The sequence below is a fragment of the Bos indicus genome, chromosome 7, assembly GCF_029378745.1.
Source record: "Bos indicus isolate NIAB-ARS_2022 breed Sahiwal x Tharparkar chromosome 7, NIAB-ARS_B.indTharparkar_mat_pri_1.0, whole genome shotgun sequence".
Classification (NCBI taxonomy): Eukaryota; Metazoa; Chordata; class Mammalia; order Artiodactyla; family Bovidae; genus Bos; species Bos indicus.
In genome coordinates this window covers 38,280,101-38,301,473 of record NC_091766.1, presented here as the reverse complement: position 1 = coordinate 38,301,473, position 21,373 = coordinate 38,280,101, and the positions used below count along the sequence as shown (strand labels likewise).

Genomic DNA, 21,373 nt, shown 5'->3' with positions numbered 1-21,373 from the left:
CTCAGTAGCTGTAGCACACGGGCTTAGTTGCCCTGTGGCACGTGTGATCCTCTCCCACCAGGGATTGAACCCATGTCTCCTGCATTGGCAGATGGATTCTTAACCATTGGACCATCAGGAAAGTCCCAGTTTGAATAATCTCAACAGGGCTCTGGGTCATACAGGTGATCCCTAGTTGTGATCCCTAGTTTTCTGGTACCTGGCCTGGGTGATTTAGGGCAGTGAGAATATTGGTTTGGTGCATGAGAGTCCATAAAGGAGGTGGTTAGGCATACTGGTTTGGATTGGTTGGTTTGCACAAAAAAGTGTGATTGAAGGCAAGTTGTTTTCTGTCTCTATAAATTAGCAAACCCTGAGAGGGACAGTTTCATCCTGGTCTACAATGCCCAAGACGTCAAAGCATCAATAAAATAAAACAGAAAACAAACAAACAAACATGTCTAGTGTGGATAGGGTGGAACAATGAAGCCACAGTTGTGGGGATCATGATGGTTTCTGGGTTACCCTATATAAGGCAGACACATCTCTAGCTGTTAGAAGTGGCCATAGATTAATTTTTTTTTTTAAACAGGATATTAACAAGTGTTATCTCAAACCTGAAAAATTAATCTAAAAAACAGCGTGGGTGTTCCTGAGGGAAATGGTGGAAAAATCACACTCTGGGAATGATCTTTGCCACAATCCTAATCTATTTCTCAGGCTGGGTCATTTTTATTAGTGTCTTCTGGGAAGCAGTGTCTTCAGCAGATGCCAAATTTTAATTCAGTGGCTTTCAAAGGATAGATTGAGGGTATAGTGGAGTTTGCTGATCCTAGATTGGGATTTCCGGACGATTTTGAGAGGAGGAAGATTAGGAAGATTAGGTTTCAAGTAGAGCTGCTCAACTTTTTCAGTGTCATAACCCACTTAGAAAATGAGCATGTCTGTATGGCAAGTTAGCGTAAACAGCTAAGACTGCTGCTTCTCATCACCCTCATGGCAGTCTAGGGATTCTAACCATTTTAAGCTCTACCAAGTCACCCTTTGGGAAGAAGAGGTGGATAGTCAGAGCCATATGAGGGGCAGTGGATGGTCATGATGTTTTGGACCTAGATGATATCGGAGGCAAGCAGCTGGGTATTAACCTCAATAATCTCTGAGGAAAAAAACAAACAAACAGGCAGTCATTTAAAGCTGTGAGGTTCTCAGCTTGACATCAACTGCTCCATTCTGCTCCCATGACTTATGTGACCTTAAGTAAATTGTTTCACATTTGTAAATCGGCTTCTTCATCTGTAAATGAAAAAATGATAATCATTTTAAATGGTGGTGGTTGTGAAGATTAACGAAAATAATCTCAAACTACCCTGCACATTGCCTGGCACATAATACATGGTAGTTGTTACCGGTTTATTCCAAGACCCACATTTTCCTGTAATTTAACAAATTGATACTACACTGTAGTCTCCATCTCGGTAAGACTATATCACTTCAATCCTGCTTTTCTAGAGCCAGTTTTAGATCCTATAATTCTGAGAACCAGTTTCAGCTAATAGTCTGTACATTTGATTGTGAGTCAGAGTGATATAGTCTAGTTAATGTATCTAATGAAATCTAGAAAGGCTTAAAATGATCAATGAAGTTCTGTCATCTCTACCAAAGGATTTCCAAGAAATCAGTATGGATCTTGAACTGGCATAGTAGTTTTAGTCACATCAGGTAAGCAGGCTTTATTTAGAGCCTACTACACTATGTGCCAGTGTCTTAGTCCATTTGGGCTGTTATAACAAACTACGATAGATTGAGCAGCTTAAATGACAAACATTTATTTCTTATAGTTCTTGAGGCTGGAATGTCCAAGACTGAAGTGCTGGCAGAGCTGGTGTCAGGTGGGGGCCTTTTTCCTGGTTCATAGATAGTCTGTCCTCACACGGAAGACAGGGTGAGGGAGCTCTCTAGGATCTCTTTTATAAGGGCACTAATCCCATTAATAAGGGTACCATCCTCATCACCTATTCACCTCCCAAAGGGCCCACCTCCAAGTACCATAACAGAGATATTAGGATTTCAACATCATAATTTTGTAAGGCCATATACAGTCTGTTTCAGCCAGGCATTGTACTATACCCCCTCACTGACAAAACTTTTGACTCCCCATTGCTTTCAGGACAGAGTTAAAATGGCCCACTGTGGTGTAAGAGGTCCATTATAGTCTGACTCTTTCCCTCTCCACTTCCTTATTCTGGTATTTTCTCAAGCACCTTGTTCATTTCAGTCACTCAGTTGTATCCAATTCTTTGTGAACCCAAGGACTACAGCATTTCAGACCTCCCTGTCCATCACCAACACCCAGAGCATACTCAAACTCATGTCCATTAAGTTGGTGATGCCATCCAACCATCTCATCCTCTGTCATCCCCTTCTCTTCATGCCTTCACTCTTTCCCAGCATCAGGGAGGGTCTTTTCCAATGAGTCAGTTCTTTGCATCAGGCAGCCTAAGTATTGGAGCTTCAGCCTCAGCATCAGTCCTTCCAATGTATATTCAGGACTGATTTCCTTTAGGATGGACTGGTTGGATCTCCTTGCAGTCCAAGAGACTCTCAAGAGTCTTCTCCAACACGACAGTTTAAAAGCATCAATTCTTTGGCGCTCAGCTTTCTTTATAGTCCAACTTTCACATCCATATATGACTATTGGAAAAACCATAGCTTCGACTAGACGGATCTTTGTTGGCAAAGTAATGTCTCTGCTTTTTAATATTCTGTCTAGGTTGGTCATCGCTTTTCTTCCAAGGAGCAAGTGTCTTTTAATTTCATGGCTGTGGTCACCATCTGCAGTGATTTTGGAGCCCCAAAAATAAAGTCTGTCACTGTTTCCTCGTATATTTGCCATGAAGTGATGGGACTGGATGTCATGATCTTAGTTTTTTGACTGTTGAGGTTCTTTTTTTTTTTTTTTTTTGAAAAACTGATTGACATTTTAATAAAAATTTGCAATCATCTAAGTTGCTCAGTCGTGTCCGACTCTTTGCAACCCCACGGACTGTAACCTACCAGGCTCTTCCCATGGGATTTTCCAGGCAAGAGTACTGGAGTGGGTTGCCATTTCCTTCTCCAGAGGATCTTTCCCACCCAGGGATTGAACCCGGGTCTCCCACATTGTAGGCAGACGCTTAACTGTCTGAGCCACCAGGGAAGTCTACAATCATCTCCATGGAGTATATAAAATTTTGCCTTTTGCTTTTCTTACTTATATTCAATTCACATTTTCAGTAAGCTGGTCAGAAAGGACCTAATGTCTTATTCTGGCATGAATTACAGTAGAACCCCTACTTGTGTATGTCTGTATTCAAACATTAATAGGCCTGAATCAAAAAATGCACAAATATGAGTCCCATCATGCCTTCAGATTTGTATCCAATCTCCTGTGAATCTGTATGACCACGATGTATGTACATCATCAATGATTTGTAGATCTGTAACTGTATGCATGTATGTCTGTATATGTGAAGGAGGTTTTCAGGTTTTCTGACTGTTGAGTTTTAAGCCAACTTTTTCACTCTCCTCTTTCACTTTCATTAAGAAACTCTTTAGTTCTTCTTCGCTTTCTGCCATAAGGGTGGTGTCACCTGCATATCTGAGGTTATTGATATTTCTCCCGGCAATCTTGATTCCAGCTTGTGCTTCCTCCAGCCCAGTGTTTCTCATGATGTACTCTGCATAGAAGTTAAGTAAGCAGGATGACAATATACAGCCTTGATGTACTCCGTTTCCTATTTGGAACCAGTCTGTTGTTCCATGTCCAGTTTTAACTGTTGCTTCCTGACCTGCATACAAATTTCTCAAGAGGCAGGGCAGATGGTCTGGTATTCCCATCTCTTTCAGAATTTTCCACAGTTTGTTGTGATCCACACAGTCAAAGGCTTTGGCATAGTCAATAAAGCAGAAATAGATGTTTTTCTGGAACTCTTTTGCTTTTTTGATGATCCAGCGGATGTTAGCAATTTGATCTCTGGATCCTCTGCCTTTTGTAAAACCAACTTGAACATCTGGAGTTTTATGGTTACATACTGTTGAAGCCTGGCTTGGAGAATTTTGAGGATTACTTCATTAGTGTGTGAGATGAGTACAACTGTGTGGTAGTTTGAGCATTCTTTGGCATTGCCTTTATTTGGGATTGGAATGAAGGCTGACCTTTTCCAGTCCTGTGGCCATTGCTGAGTTTTCCAAATTTGCTGGCATATTGAGTGCAGCACTTTCACAGCATCATCTTTCAGGATTTGGAATAGCTCAACTGGAATTCCATCACCTCCACCAGCTTTGTTCATAATGATGCTTCCTGAGGAGGCCCACTTGACTTTGCATTCCAGAATGTCTGACTCTAGGTGAGTGATCACACCATCATGATTATCTGGGTCATGAAGATCATGAATTCTTCTGTGTATTCTTGGCACCTCTTCTGTTAGGTCCACACCATTTCTGTCCTTTATTAAGCCCATCTTTTGCATGAAATGTTCTCTTGGTATCTCTAATGTTCTTGAAGAAATCTCTAGTCTTTCCTATTCTATTGTTTTCCTCTATTTCTTTTCACTGATCACTGAGGAAGGCTTTCTTATCTCTCTTTGCTATTCTTTGGAACTCTGCATTCAAATGGGTATATCTTTCCTTTTCTCCTTTGCTTTTCACTTCTCTTCTTTTCACAGCTATTTGTAAGGCCTTCTCAGACAGCCATTTTGCTTTTTTGCATTTCTTTTTCTTTGGCATGGTCTTGATCCTTGTCTCCTGTACAATGTCACGAAACTCCATACATAGTTCTTCAGGCACTCTGTCTATCAGATCTAATCCCTTGAATCTATTTGTCACTTCCACTATATAATCGTAAGGGATTTGATTTAGGTCATGGACAGGGAGGCTTGGTGTGCTGTGATTCATGGGGTTGCAAAGAGTTGGACACGACTGAGTGACTGAACTGAACTGAACTGAATGATCTAGTGGTTTTCCCTACTTTCTTCAGTTTAAGTCTAACCATAACCCTAAGTACCTTGTGTTCCACCCGTATTGAAAGGACTTCCCCACTGTGGTTTTTTACCCAATTAGGGCATCTTTTCATACTTATTTACCTTAGCACATACTGTTCCTACTGGCTTTAATGCCCTTTCACCACATTACTTTATCCATTCAACATGTTTCTTGAAGTTTTACCTAAAATATCAGCCTCAGTATTACTAACGATGCAGAAAAAAGTTAATGTAGCAAGCCTGAGACTGTTGTTCTCTGAAAGTCCTGCTTTCAAGGTTGGCCTTTGGCTAGCATCTGGGAATTTGGATTTTAGGAGAGTTTCTAACTACCCTAACATATAGCAATGGATCACTGAGCCTAAACCGTGCTAGCAATATGGTTTATGCTAAACACCTGCTTTCCTTTTGGGAGTCTGAAATTTTCGTACATGCTCGGCAGAGTGCCTACACTAACCTCTGATAAAAGCCATGGATGTCTAGGCTCAGGCAAGTTTCTCTGGTAGACAGCACCTCACAAGTGGAGTTATAGTTTCATTCTGGAGGAACTGATTATGTCCTGTGTGACTCTACTGGGAAGGGACTCTTGGATGTTTATGCTTGGTTTCCTTTGGACTTTTCCCCATGCCCCCTTTCCCTTTGTTGATTATTTTTGTCTTTTGGCTATAATATATCATAGCTATGAGTACAGTTATATACTGAGTCCTCTGAGGCCTTCTAGTGAATCACTGAACCTGGGGACTCCTGACACACCTACTAGATGAAATTCTTAATGTCTCCTCTCTTCCAGGAAGAAGTACACAACTCATTTTCTGCATACTCCTATAACACTTTCTACTGCCTTTTTCTTTATTTACAATATTTTGTTATCATATTTAATACATATAAAATATTACATATAAATTATAAAGAATGAAAATATAATGGACACTCACGAAGTCACCATCCAATCTGAACTAGGATGTTATCTTGTCTCCCCTCCTCCTCTTAGCTGTTATTTTGAATTTTGTATTTATAATTTCCTTGCTTTAAAAAAATTGCATATATGCTTAGAAAACATAATGTTCAATTTTGTTTGCATTTGAGCTTCATAAGCATGGTATCATACAGTTTGTATTTTTTTCTGTGATTGTCCTTTTTCATTCAACATTAAATTTCTGATATCTATGTTGTTGCAAGCAACTATGTTTCATTCATAGTCACTGGGGGACAATATTTTATTGTGTGGATATACCATAATTGCTTTATCTGTTCTACTATTGATGGACATTTGAGATGTTTCCAGTTTTTGCTTTTCAGCAGAGCTACTACTAACATTCTTATAATTAATGCTTGGGGCACTTGGGCAGGAGCATCTTAGGATCCACACCTAGGAGCTGAATTGTCAGGTGGTGGAAGACTCTACACACGGACATCATCAGATGGTCAACAAACACCCAAATCAGATTGATTATATTCTTTGCAGCCAAAGATGGAGAAGCTCTATACAGTCAGCAAAAACAAGACCAGGAGCTGACTGTGGCTCAGACATTGAACTCCTTATTGCCAAATTCAGACTTAAATTGAAGAAAGTAGGGAAAACCACTAGACCATTCAGGTATGACCTAAATCAAATCCTTTATGATTATACAGTTGAAGTGAGAAATAGATTTAAGGGACTAGATCTGACAGACAGAATACCTGATGAACTACGGATGGAGGTTCATGACATTGTCCAGGAAACAGAGATCAAGACCATTCCCATGGAAAAGAAATGCAAAAAAGCAAAATGGCTGTCTGAAGAGACCTTACAAATAGCTGTGAAAAGAAGAGAAGCGAAAGCAAAGGAGAAACGGAAAGATATTCCCATTTGAACATAGAGTTTCAAAGAATAGCAAGAAGAGATAAGAAAGCCTTCCTCAGTGATCAATGCAAAGAAATAGAGGAAAACAACAGAATGGGAAAGACTAGAGATCTCTTCAAGAAAATTAGAGATACCAAGGGAACATTTCATGCAAAGATGGGCTCGATAAAGGACAGAAATGGTATGGACCTAACAGAAGCAGAAGATATTAAGACCAGGTGGCAAGAATACACAGAAAAACTGTACAAAAAAGATCTTCACGATCCAGATAATCACGATGGTGTGATCACTCACCTAGAGTCAGACATCCTGGAATGTGAAGTCAAGTGGGCCTTAGAAAGCATCACTATGAACAAAGCTAATGGAGGTGATAGAATTCCAGTTGAGCTATTCCAAATCCTGAAAGATAATGCTGTGAAAGTGCTGCACTCAATATGCCAGCAAATTTGGAAAACTCAGCAATGGCCACAGGACTGGAAAAGGTCAGCTTTCATTCCAATCCCAAAGAAAGGCAATGCCAAAGAATGCTCAAACTACCACACAGTTGTGCTCATCTCACATGCTAGTAAAGTAATGCTCAAAATTCTCCAAGCCAGGCTTCAGCAGTACATGAAATGTGAACTTCCAGATGTTCAAGCTGGTTTTAGAAAAGGCAGAGGAACCAGAGATTAAATTGCCAACATCTGTTGTATCATTAAAAAAGCAAGAGAGTTCCAGGAAAAACATCTATTTCTGCTTAATTTACTATACCAAAGCCTTTGACTGTGTGGATCACAACAAACTGTGGAAAATTCTGAAAGAGGTGGGAATACCAGACCATCTGCCCTGCCTCTTGAGAAATGTGTATGCATGTCAGGAAGCAACTGTTACAACTGGACATGGAACAACAGACTGGTTCCAAATAGGAAAAGGAGTATGTTAAGGCTGTATATATTTTCACCCTGCTTATTTAACTTATATATAGAGTACATCATGAGAAACACTGGGCTGAAGAAGCACAAGCTGGAATCAAGATTGCCAGGAGAAATATTGATAACCACAGATATGCAGATGACACCACCTTTATGGCAGAAAGTGAAGAGGAACTAAAAAGCCTCTTGATGAAAGTGAAATAGGAGAGTGAAAAAGTTGGCTTAAAGCTCAATCAGAAAACTAAGATCAGGGCATCTGGTCGCATCACTTCATGGGAAATAGATGGGGAAATAGTGTCAGACTTTATTTTTTTGGCCTCAAAATCACTGCGGATGGTAATTGCAGCCATGAAATTAAAAGATGCTTACTCCTTGGAAGGAAAGTTATGACCAACCTAGATAGCACATTAAAAAGCAGAGACATTACTTTGCCAACAAAGGTCCATCTGGTCAAGGCTATGGTTTTTCCAGTGGTCATGTATGGATGTAGGAGTTGGACTGTGAAGAAAGCTGAGTGCCAAAGAATTGATGCTTTTCAACTGTGGTGTTAGAGAAGACTCATGAGAGTCCCTTGGACTGCAAGGAGATCCAACCAGTCCATCCTAAAGGAGATCAGTCATGGGTGTTCATTGGAAGGACCGATGCTAAAGCTGAAACTCCAATATTTTGGCCACCTCATGTGAAGAGTTGACTCATTGGAAAAGACCCTGATGCTGGGAGGGGTTGGGGACAGGAGGAGAAGGGGACGACAGAGGATGAGATGGCTGGATGGCATCATTGACTCGATGGACATGAGTAAACTCCGGGCGTTGGTGATGGACAGGGAGGCCTGGCGTGCTGTGATTCATGGGGTTGCAAAGAGTCGGACATGACTGAGTGACTGAACTGAACTGAACTGAGAGTATGTGAATGATATACTTTATAAGCCAACACCTAATTGCTTTCTAAAGTGAATCAATGTATATTCTCATCAGCAAAGTATAAGGGTTTCCGTTGATTTTCATTCTCTACAGCACTTGGTACTAGCCGACTTCTTTATCTCTTGCCAATCTAATTGGTGTAAATGGTATTAAAAGTATGTTAGACCTTTTCATTCTATTCTTTATTTCTCTCTCCTTTTTAAATTCATTAAACATTTATTTAGCATCCTCCATGAACTAGATGGCTTCCCAGGGGTTAAGAGCCCATCTGCCAATGCAGGAGACATAAAGAAATGCAGGTTTGATCCTTGGGTCAGGAAGATTCCCTTGGAGGAGGGCATGGCAACCCACTCCAGTATTCTTGCCTGGAGAATCCCTTGGCCAGAGGAACCTGGTGGGCCACAGTTTATGGGATCACAAAGAGTTAGACACAACTGAAGTGACTTAGAATGCAACCATAAACTAGATACTTTTTAGGTACTAGGGAATTTAATGTCTTTTTTCTTTATATGCTTTTTTTTTGGCTGCACCACATAGTTTATGGGATCTTAGCTCCCTGACCAAGGATTGAACCCTGGGCCCTGGCAGTAAGAAGGCTGAGTTCTAACCACTGGACTTTCAGGGAATTCCCAATGTCTTTTATTCTAATTTACATTAAAAAAATTAGCAGCAATTGGTTTATTTTCTTTTAAATTAATTAATTAATTAATTCCTTTTTGGTTGCACTGGGTCTTTGCTGCTGTGCACGGGCTTTCTCTAGTTGCCTTAAGTGGAGGCTACCCTCTAGTTGAGGTGCATGGACTTCTCATGGTGGAGGCTTCTCTTGCTGAGAAGCACAGGCTGTGGGGCATGTAAGCTTTAAGCTTTAGTAGCTGTGGCACAGAGGCTCAGTAGTTGTGGCTCACGTGCTTAGTTGCCCTGCAGCACGTGGAATCTTCTCAGATCAGGGATCCAACCTGTGTCCCCTGCATTGGCAGGTGGATTCCTAACCACTGAACCAGCAGGGAAGTCCCTCTAATTTACATTTTTATATACAACTTACTTAAAGTGTATAAATACAAATCTTGAATGAATTTTATATGTAAATACACCTGTATAACCACTGCCTATATTAAGATATAGAACATTCAGAGTCTCAGAATGCTCACTGTCTCATCTTACCCAAAAGAAATTATCTTCAACTCTATTTCTGTGGATTAGTTTCGCCTGATCTTGAACTTTGTATAAATGAGTTGCTTAATTTCCATATATTTAGGGCTTCTTTTGATTTCTTGTTAATTTATTATTTAATTTATTGTGATCAGAGAACATACCGTGTCAGACTTCTGTCTTTTGAAGTCTCTTGAGATCTGTTTTATGGGCCAGCATATTGGTCTATTTGGTGAACATTTCACTTGTATTTAAAAAGAATGTATTTTGCAGTTGATGGGTATGCTGCTGCTAAGTCGCTTCAGTCATGTCTGACTCCGTGCAACCCCAGAGACAGCAGCCCACCAGGCTCCCCCATCCCTGGGATTCTCCAGGCAAGAATACTGGAGTGGGTTGCCATTTCCTTCTCCAATGGATGAAAGTGAAAAGTGAAAGTGAAGTCGCTGAGTCGTGTCTGACCCTGTGCGACCCCATGGACTGCAGCCTACCAGGCTTTTCCATCCATGGGGTTCTCCAGGCAAAAGTACTGGAGTGGGCTGCCATTGCCTTCTCCGGTTGATGGGTATAGTGTTGTGTAAATATTCAATTTTGTCAATATAGTTGATGGTAGGTTCAGATCTTCTGTATCCCTACTGATACTTTACTAGTTCTGTCAATTATTGAGACGTGTGTCTCCAACAATGATTGTGGGTTTGTTTACTTTTTCATTCTGGTATTTTTTGTTTCATATATTTTATTTCTAAAGATGCAATTAAAAGCTTGTATTTTCAGCTATACAAACACTTTTATCAGTGTGAACTTATCTTAAAGTCTATTTTGCCCAATAATAATTTAGCTAAGCCAGCTTTTTTCTGTTTGTATTTGTATGGCGCATCTTTTTTGATCCTGTTCTATTGTGTTCTTTTAACCTTGATGAGCTTATATTTAAAGTGTGTCACTTGTAAATAGCATATAGCTGTATTTTTAAAATCCGGTCTGATAATCTTTATTTTTTATTTCGAGTGTTTTACTTCATTTCCATTTAATTTTGTTATGATATAGTGTGTTTATTTCTACTATTTTGCTGTTTATTTTGTTCTATCTGTTCTTTGTTCCTTCATTCTTTCTCTTTTCTGGCCTTCTTTTGTATTGAACAATGACTTAAAATTTTTTAATATATTTATTTTTGGCTGTGCTGTGTCTTCGCTGCTGCGTGGGCTCTTCTCCAGTTGCAATGAGCGGGAGCTACTCTAGTTGCAGTGCACGAGCTTCTCATTGCGGTGGTTTCTCTTGTTGAAGAGCACAAGCCCCAGGGCACGTGGGCTCAGTAGTTGTGGTACACTGGCCCAGTTGCCCCAGGCATGTGGATTCTTCCTGGACCAGGGATAGAGTCTGTGTCACCTGCATTGGCAGGCAGATTCTTTACCTTTGAGCCACCAGGGAAGCCCTGAACAATGATTTTTATCATTCCACTTTTTAGTCTTTATTTTCATTAATATTTAACTATTTAGATATTTGATTATTATTTGATTACTCTTTTAGTGGCGTGAACTGTGGTGCTGGAGAAGACTCTTGAGAGTCTCTGGGACATCAAGGAGATCAAATTGGTCAATCCTAAAAGAAATCAACTCGGACTATTCATTGGAAGGACTGATGCTGAAGCTGAAGCTCCAATACTTGGGCCACCTGATGCGAAGAGTGGACTCATTAGAAAAGACCTTGATGCTGGGAAAGATTGAAGGCAAAAGAAGGAGGGGATGACAGAGTTTGGATGACATTGCTGACTCAATAGACATGAGTTTGAGCAAACTCTGAGAGATAGTGAAGGACAGAGAAGCCTGGCATACTGCAGTCCATGGGGTAGCAAAGAGTTGGACATGACTTAGTGACTGAACAACAACATCTAGGGATTATAATAAGCATTCTTAACTCACCATGCTGCTGCTGCTGCTGCTAAGTTGCTTCAGTCGTGTCCGACTCTGTGCGACCCCGTAGATGGCAGCCCACCAGGCTCCCCCATTCCTGGGATTCTCCAGGCAAGAATACTGGTGTGGGTTGCCATTTCCTTCTCCAATGCATGAAAGTGGAAAGTGAAAGTGAAGTTGCTCAGTCTTGTCCAACTCTTATCGACCCCATGGACTGCAGCCTACCAGGCTCCTCCGTCCATGGGATTTTCCAGGCAAGAGTACTAGAGTGGGGTGCCAGTGCCTTAGTATTTTTCACACTTCTTGAATAATGCTAGAGACTTGAAATAATTTGATTCTAACAATTTTTGCTTTCTATGCTATTGTTTTACAATTAATTAATTAATTTTTGGTTACACCCCACATCATGGGGAACTTCCTTGACCAGGGATCCAATCTGTGCCCCTGCATGGAAAATGTGGAGTCTTAACCACTGGATGACCAGGGAAGTCCTATATGTTTCAAAAATATATATAATTATTGAGCTGCCAACAATTAGTTCTTTTTTTGAAAAAAGTTTGTCTATTTATTTTGGAGAAAGAAATGGCAACCCACTCCAGTATTCTTGCCTGGGAGCCTGGTGGGCTACAGTCGATGGGGTCGCAAAGAGTTTTACATGACTGAAGCAACAGCATGGCAGCAGACTATTAGAGTCTGGGTCAGACAGACTCTTGTTTACTGTGGCCTTAGTACCTTGTATTATTCTTCCCTGGTGGTTCAGAGGGTAAAGAATCTGCCTGCAATGCAGGAGACCTGGGTTTGATCCCTGGGTCAGGAAGATCCCCTGGAGAAGGGAATGGCTACACACTCCAGTATTCTTGCCTGGAGAATTCCATGGACAGAGGAGTACTAGGGCACATAGTTGGCTTTCAGTTTTTATTGACTGGCTGATGAAAGAAGCAACCAAGTGTCTTGAATGGAGAATCAGGGAGGAGATGTTGATTCTGAGCTTTGGAGGGTGATTACAAATTCTCTACATGAAGGAGAGAAAGTTAGTTTTAGATAATGGGAAAACTATGTATAACAGAAGGTAAGTTAAGGCATGTATGTGTGACCCTAGGGAATGGGAGCTGGAGCCTAGTGTGGAGACTGATAGGAGCAAGACGTAGAAAGTTATGCTGAGAATACTTTGAGAGCTATGCTTGTTCTGTGGGCAGTGATGAGTTATTAAATATTTTTATGCAGAAAAATGATAGGATTGGATTAGTGTTTTAAACATAAAGCTGGTGATAATGCATAAGCTATTGCAATATGGTACCTGGTCCCATCACTTTATGGCAAATAGAAGGGGAAAAAGTGGAAGCAGCGAAAGATTTTATTTTCTTGGGCTCCCAAATCACAGTGAACAGTGACTGCAGTCATGAAATTAAGACACTTACTCCTTGGAAAGCTGTGATAAACCTAGACATCGTATTAAAAAGCAGAGACATCACTTTGCCAACCAAGGTCTGTATAGTCAAAGCTATGGTTTTTCCAGTAGTCATGTACAGATGTGAGAGCTGGACCGTAAAGAAGGCTGAGCACCAAAGAATTAATGCTTTCTAACTGTGGTGTTGGAGAAGACTCTTGAAAGTCCCTTGGATAGCAAGGAGATCAAAACAGTTAGTCCTAAAGGAAATCAGTTCTGAATATTCATTGGAAGAACTGATGCTGAAGCTGAAGCTCCAATAGTTTGGCCACCTGATGTGAAGGGCCAACTTACTGGAAAAGACCCTTATGTAGGCAAAGATTAAGGGCAGAAGGAGAAAGGAGTGACAGAAAATGAGATGGTTGAATGATGTTTTGAACCATCATTCAAAACTCTTTGCAACCCCATCATTTAGCATCACCGATTAAATGAACATGAATCTGAGCAAACTTCAGAGATAATGAAGGACAGGGGAGCTTGACATGCTGCAGCTCATGGGGTCGCAAAGAGTCGGACATGACTTAGTGACTGAACAACAGCATGACATGAGAGGGACCTGAACCAAGGCAGAGGCAAAGGAGGGGGTGGATCAAAGTGTCTTTCTGAATTCAAGAGTCCATGACCCATAGAATGTGCCCAGGAGGTTGGTCCAAGAGGCTTCTAGCTTGAGGGAATATGCGCAATAGATAGTATGTAAACCCACTAACAGAGATAAGGAATATATTAGGTGTGCATGTTCAGAGGCAAAGACAAGGAATTTTTGTTTTTATTCCAACTTTTTTATTGTGGTAAAATACACAGAACATAAAATTTCCTACTGTAACCATTAAATAATATATTTTTATTTGTTTATTTTGGCAGCTCTGTGAGGCTTGGGGGATCTTAGTTTCCCAACTGGGGATCAAACCCAGGCCCTTGGCAGTAAAACATGGAGTCCTAACCACTAGACTGCCAGAGAATTCCCCTATCTTAACCTTTTAAAAAAATATTTGAGAGCAGGGGCGGGCTCCCGGCGGTTGGTTGGAGCGTCGTAGCAGCCGAGAGGTCCGGGAAAGTTTCTTTGGAGGTGCGGCCGGGAGTGGCCATGTCCCACGGCCCCAAGCAGCCCGGCGCGGCCTCCGCGCCCGCGAGCGGCAAGGCTCCAGGACAGCATGGGGGCTTCGTGGTGGCTGTCAAGCAAGAGCGCGGCGAGGGCCCGCGGGCCGGAGAGAAGGGGTCCCACGAAGAGGAGCCGATGAAGAAGCGCGGCTGGCCCAAGGGCAAGAAGCGGAAGAAGATCCTGCCGAATGGGCCCAAGGCACCTGTCACCGGCTACGTGCGTTTCCTGAACGAGCGGCGCGAGCAGATCCGGACGCGCCACCCGGACCTGCCCTTTCCCGAGATCACCAAGATGCTGGGCGCCGAGTGGAGCAAGCTGCAGCCGGCGGAGAAACAGCGGTACTTGGACGAGGCTGAACGGGAGAAGCAGCAGTACATGAAGGAGCTGAGGGCCTACCAGCAGTCGGAAGCCTACAAGATGTGTGCGGAGAAGATCCAGGAAAAGATCAAGAAAGAGGATTCCAGCTCTGGGCTCATGAATACCCTTTTGAATGGACACAAGGGTGGGGACTGTGACGGCTTCTCGACTTTCGACGTCCCCATCTTCACTGAAGAGTTCTTGGACCAAAACAAAGCGCGGGAGGCGGAGCTGCGGCGCCTGCGGAAGATGAGCGTGGCCTTCCAGGAGCAGAACGCTGTGCTGCAAAAGCACACGCAGAGCATGAGCAGCGCGCGCGAGCGTCTGGAGCAGGAGCTGGCGCTGGAGGAGCGGCGGACGCTGGCGCTGCAGCAGCAGCTCCAGGCGGTGCGCCAAGCGCTCACCGCCAACTTCGCTTCGCTGCCAGTGCCTGGCACCGGCGAAACGCCCACGCTGAGCACCCTGGACTTCTACATGGCCCGGCTGCACGGCTCCATGGAGAGCGACCCTGCCTTAGCACGAGAAGCTCATCGTCCGCATCAAGGAGATCCTGGCCCAGGTCGCCAGTGAGCATCTATGAGGGTGTCGGCCGCCCCACAGATCCAGAGAAGACCAAGCTCTGGTCATGGCCCCTCCCCCAGTTGCACCCCCTGGAGGAGGGGTGGGGGGTTCCATCCTCTGGGGCCAGGCCTGATCCTGCACCTTGGGGGCTCTAGCCCCCCTAAAATTAAATTTCTACAGCATCCCTCTAGCTTTGAATCTCCCCAGGTCCCCATCCCAGAAAACCCACCCCCCATGCACTGTGCAGACTCCCAGGGCCCAGCCAGGCCTGTTGGCCTCACAGGTCACATCACACTACACAGACGTGGGAACACACGAGGGGCAATGTAACCCGGGACAGGAGGAAACCCACAGCCGCTCACAGCTGGTGTGGGGAGAGTTACACACCCTACACCCACTCCCCGGGACCAGCTCCCAGACCCAGGGCAGAGAAAACCCACATCCAATACACGGGGACTCCTGCCTGGCAGGCGTCACCCTAAGTACCCACACGGGCAGGCACCTTACAGGGACACACTCTCACACTCCTGGCAGAGCCATCTATCTGTCACCCTCGCATGCTCGTTTAGCTGAGGAACCACCGTGGAGGCAGTTGTTTTGCCACCACTCGCTCTGGACTTCTTAAATAATAATAATAAAAAAAAAAAGGTGGAATTGAATTTCAAAAATATATATATATATATTTGATTATTTATTTGACTGCATAGGGTCAGAGGGAAAGAACCTGCATACAGTGTGGGAGACCTGGGTTCAATTCCTGGGTTGGGAAGATCCCCTGAAGAAGGCAATGGCAACCCACTCCAGTATTCTTGCCTGGAGAATCCCGTGGACTGAGGAGCCTGGCGGGCTATAGTCCAGAGCGTAGCAAAGAGTTGGACACAACTGAGCAGCTAACATAGGGTCTCAGTTGTGGCACGTGGAAACTTTGTTCTGGCATGCAGGCTCCTTGTTGTGGCGCAGGGATGCTAGAATGTGTGCAGAGGCTCAGTAGTTGAGGTTCATAGTCTTAGTCCCCCTGCCGTATGTGGGATCTTAGTTCCCTGACCAAGAATTAAACCTAAGTCCCCTGCAACGGAAGGTGGATTCTTAACCACTGGACTACCAGGGAAGTTCCCTTAACCATTTTTAAGTGTCCAGTTCAGTGGCATTGCGTACATTCATACTGTGTAATCATTACCACCATCATTTCTAGATCTTTTTTCACTTTGTAAAATGAAAATACACTAAACAATAACCTCCCATTTTCCCCTTCCCCTAACTCCTGGAAACCACCATTATACTTTCTTCTTTACGATTTTGACTACTTTAAGTACCTCATGTAAGTGGGATCATACAGTATTTGTCATTTTGGGTTTTTTTGGCTTCACTAGGTCTTTGTTGGGGTATGCTAGATCTTTAGTTGTGTCATTTGAACTTCAGTTGCGGCATGTGGGATCTAGTTCCCTGACCAGGGATTGAACCCAGGCTCTCTGCATTGGGAACTCAGATTCTTAGCCACTGGACCACCATGGATGTCCCAGTATTTGTCTTTTAGTATCTGGCTTATTTCACTCAGCAGAATTCTTCAAGGTTCATCTGTGTTGTGGCATATGTCAGGATTTCCTTCCTTTTTAAGAGTGGATAATGTTTCACTGTATGGATGAATTGCAGCACGCCAGGCCTCCCTGTCCATTACCAACTCCCAGAGTCCACCCAAACCCATGTCCATCGAGTTGATGATGCCATCCAACCATCTCATCCTCTGTCGTCCCCTTCTCCTCCTACCCTCAATCTTCCCCAGCATCAGGGTCTTTTTAAGTGAGTCAGCTCTTCGCATCAGATGGCCGAAGTATGGGAGTTTCAGCTTCAACATCAGTCCTTCCAAAGAGCTCCCAGGGCTGATCTCCTTTAAGATGGACTGGTTGGATCTCCTTGCAGTCCAAGGGACTCTCAAGAGTCTTCTCCAACACCACAGTTCAAAAGCATCAATTCTTCGGCGCTCAGCTTTCTTTATAGTCCAACTCTCTCGCATCCATACATGACCACTGGAAAAACCATAGCCTTGACTAGACAGACCTTTGTTGGCAAAGTAATGTCTCTGCTTTTTAATGTGTTGTCTAGGTTGGTCATAACTTTCCTTCCAAGGAGTAAGCGTCTTTTAATTTCATGGCTTCAGTCACCATCTGCAGTGATTTTAGAGCCCCCCAAAATAGTCTCTCACTGTTTCCATTGTTTCCCCATCTATTGGCCATGAAGTGATGGGACCGGATGCCATGATCTTCGTTTTCTGAACGTTGAGCTTTAAGCCAACTTTTTCACTCTCCTCTTTCACTTTCATCAAGAGGCTTTTTAGTTCTTCTTCACTTTCTGCCATAAAGGTGGTGTCTTCTGCATATCTGAGGTTATTAGACATCTGTATATCTTTGGTGAAATGCCTATTCAAGACTTTTGCTGGTTTTGGATTGGTATTGTTTCCATGTGCTTTTGTCCTTGAGATGTGAGTTTAAAATTTTAGACATTAATTCTTTACCAGATTTCAAAATTTTTCCCCTATTTCATGGGTTGTCTTTTCACTCTCTTGATGGTGTCCTTTCATGCACAAAATTTTTAAATTTTGATTGTCAGTTTAATTTTTGTTGCCTGTGCTTTTGATGTCTTATTAAAGTATCATTGCCAAATATAGGAACATGAAAATTCCCTCTGTGTTGTCTTCCAAGAGTTTTATAGTTTTACCTCTTAAGTTTAGATCTTTGATCAATTTTGAGTTAATTTTTGTATATTGTGTGAGATAAGTGTCTAATTCTAATTGTTCCTACACCATTTATTGAAAATACTGTTCTTTTCCCATTGATGGTCTTTGGACCATCCAACTTTGGTCCCAAGGTTGAACTTTGGGTTCAAATCAATTGATGCTAGATACATGGTTTTATTTTTGGTCACTCAATTCTATTCCATTGATCTGTGTGTTTGCTTTTTTCCTAGTACCAAATTGTCTTTATTATCATTGCTTTGTAATAAATTTGAAATGGGAAAGTGTGTTGTTTTGGCTATTCTTGGTTTTCTGTGCGAATCTTAGTGTTAGCTCATCAATTTCTACTAAGTAGATAGAGATGGTATTGAATCTGTAGATCAGTTTGGGAGTATTGTATATTAACCGTTAGTTCTGATCAGAACATGGGATGTTTTTTCAGTTATTTAGATCTAGTTTAACTTTTTTTTCAACAGCATTTTGTAGTTCTCAGGGTATAAGTTCTATATGTCTTTTGTTAAAATTTTGCCTAAGTATTTTATTCCTTATGATGGTATCTTAATGCTATTTTTAATTTCATATTTAGATTGTTCATTGCAAATGTATAGAAGTATAATTTATTTTTATTGATCTTTTACAACTTTGCAGAACTTATTTATTAATTCTAATATTTTTTTTAGTGGATACCTTAGGAATTCCTATATACAAGTTCATTCCATCTGAAAATGGAGATCATTTTACTCCTTTCTTTTCAATCTAGATATCTTTTATTTCTTTCTAATTGTCTTGGCTAGAACCTCTAAGATAATGTTGATTAGAGGTAGCAAGAGTGAACATTCTTGTCTTGTTCTAAATCTTAGTGGGAAAGCATCTAATTTTTTACTGTTAAGTGTGATGTTAACTGTGGTCTTTTTCATAAAAGTCTATTATGAGGTTAATTCCTTTATATTCCAAGTTTGTTGAGTTTTTTAATCATAAAAAAGTATTGGATGTGATGTCTTATATTACTGATGTGATGTACCATATTAATTGGTTTTCAGATATAAAACCAACCTTGCATTAGTAGAATAAATCCCAGTTGATCATAGTGAGCAAATCTCTTTTTATTACTTAATTATTTTATTTATGTATGTTTGGCTGTGCATGGGCTTTCTCTGGTTGTGGCAAGTGTGGGCCCCTCTCTAGTTGTGATGCCCACACTTGTCATTGTGGTGGCTGCTCTCGTTGCAGAGCACAGGCTCTCGGTGCAACTGTTCAGTAGTTGCATTGTGCAGTCTCAGTAGTTGTGGCTCACAGGCTTAGTTGCCCTGCAGCATGTGGGACCTTCCCCATTCAGGGATGGAACCTGTGTCCCCTGCACTGGCAGGCAGATTCTTAACTACCAGACCACCAGGGAAGCCTGAACAAATCTTTTTATAAAATGCTAAATTTTGTTGAGGATTATTGTGCGTGCGTGCTTGCTTAGTCACTTCAGTCGTGTCCTACTCTCTGCGACCCCGTGGACCATGGCCCGCAAACTCCTCTCTCCATGGGATTCTCGAGGCAAGAATACTGGAGTGGGTTGCCATTTCCTTCTTCAAGGATTATTGTAACCATATTCATAAGAGATATTGATCAGTAATTTTCTTTTCTTATGATGTCTTTGTTTTTGGCATAAGAGTTATATTGGTCCCATGAAATGACTTGGGAAATATTCTCTCAACTTCTATTTTTTGTTTAAAACTTTTTAAAAATTATTTTATTTTGGTCATGCTATGTGGCATGAAGGATCTTAGTTCCCTGACCCAGAATTGAACTTGTGCTCTCTTCAGTGGAAGCATAGAGCCCTAACCACTGAACTGCTAGAGAATTCCTTCTCCTTTTTTTGTGTTCTGTTTTTTAGAATAGTTTTTGAAGAATTGTTATGAATTCTTTATATGTTTGGTAGAATTCAGTGATGAAGCCATCTGAGCCTGGGCTTTTCTCTGTGGGAAGTTTTTAAATTACTATTTCAACCTCTTCACTGACTTAGATAAACTCAGATTGTCTATTTCTTCTTGAGCCAGTTTTGGTAGTTTGTGTCTTTCTGGGAATTTGTCCATTTCATCTAATTTATAGATTTTTGGCCTACAATTCATAGAATTATTTTATGATTTTTTAAATTTCTCTAAGGTAAATGGTAATGTCCTTTCATTTCTGATACTGGTAATTTAAGTCATCTTTGTTTTTATCTTGGTTAATATTGCTAAATGTATATCAATTGTGTAGATCTTTTTGAAGGATCAGCATTTGGTTTCACTGATTTTCAGTGTTTTTTTTAGTCACTATTTTCATAATGTCTGCTGTATTCTTTATTATTTCCTTTTTTTCTTGCTTTAGGTTTAGAGTACTCTTCTTCCAGTGTGTTGAGGTAGAAGTTTAGGTTACTGATTTGTGATCTCTCTCTTTTTATTCATTTATTTATTTTTGGCCACGCTAGGTCTTTGTTGCTACGTGTGGGCTTTTTCTAGTTGCGTGAACAGAGACATATTCTCCAGTTGCTGTGTGCAAACCTCTCATTGTGGTGGCTTCCTTTTTTGCAAAGGACGGGCGCAAAGGCACACAGGTTTCAGTAGCCACGGCTCACAGAGTCTAGAGCAGGGGCTCAGTAGTTGTGGGGCACAGGCTTAGTTGCCCAGAGGCATGTGGAATCTTCCCGGATCAGGGATAGAACCTGTGTCCCCTACACTGGGAGATCAATTCTTTAGCAATGGACCACTAGGGAAGTCCTCTCTCCTTTCTTAATAACTCCATTACAGTTGTAAATTTCCTTCTAAGCACTGCTTTAATTGCATTTAACAAGTTTTGGTATGTTGTGTCTTGATTTTCATTCATCTCAAATAACTTCCTGATTTCCCTTTTGATTTCTTCTTAGACCCATTATTGTCTGGGAGTTCAATGTTTAATTTCCATGTATTTGTGAATTTCCCTTTTTTTTTTTTTCCTGCAGTTGATTTCTAATTTCTTTTTATTATAGTGGAAAATATATCTTGAGTTATTTCTAGCCTTTTAGATTTACTGAGGTTTTTTTTTTAAAGGCCTAGTATAATATCTATCCTGGAGACTGTTCCCTGTTCCTTGAGAAGAGTATATATTCTGTTGTTGGAGGGTTTTATAGTTGTTTGTAAGGTCTAATTTTAGTGTTGTTGTTCAAGCTTTATTTTATCTCATTAAATGAGGGTTTGTTTTATCTGTAATTGAAAGTGGTGTATTGGATTCTCCAAATTTGATTGTTGAGTTGTGTATTTCTTCTTTCATTTCTGTCCGTTTTTTGCTTCATGTATTTTGATGATCTGCTCTTAGATGCATTTATGTTTGTAACTGTTATCTTCTGATGTGCTGATATTTTTATCATGATGCTATATCCTTCTGTGTCTCTAGTAAACTCTTTTTGTTTTAAGGTCTGTTTTGTATGATATTATTAATATTATAGCCATTTCAA

At 41.5% G+C, this 21,373-nt stretch overlaps 1 pseudogene; it reads left to right on the top strand.

Moving 5' to 3' along the window:
* Positions 1-14,168: 14,168 nt before the first annotated feature.
* Positions 14,169-15,722, top strand: LOC109561890 (SWI/SNF-related matrix-associated actin-dependent regulator of chromatin subfamily E member 1-related pseudogene; annotated as a pseudogene).
* The last annotated feature ends 5,651 nt before the right edge of the window (positions 15,723-21,373 follow it).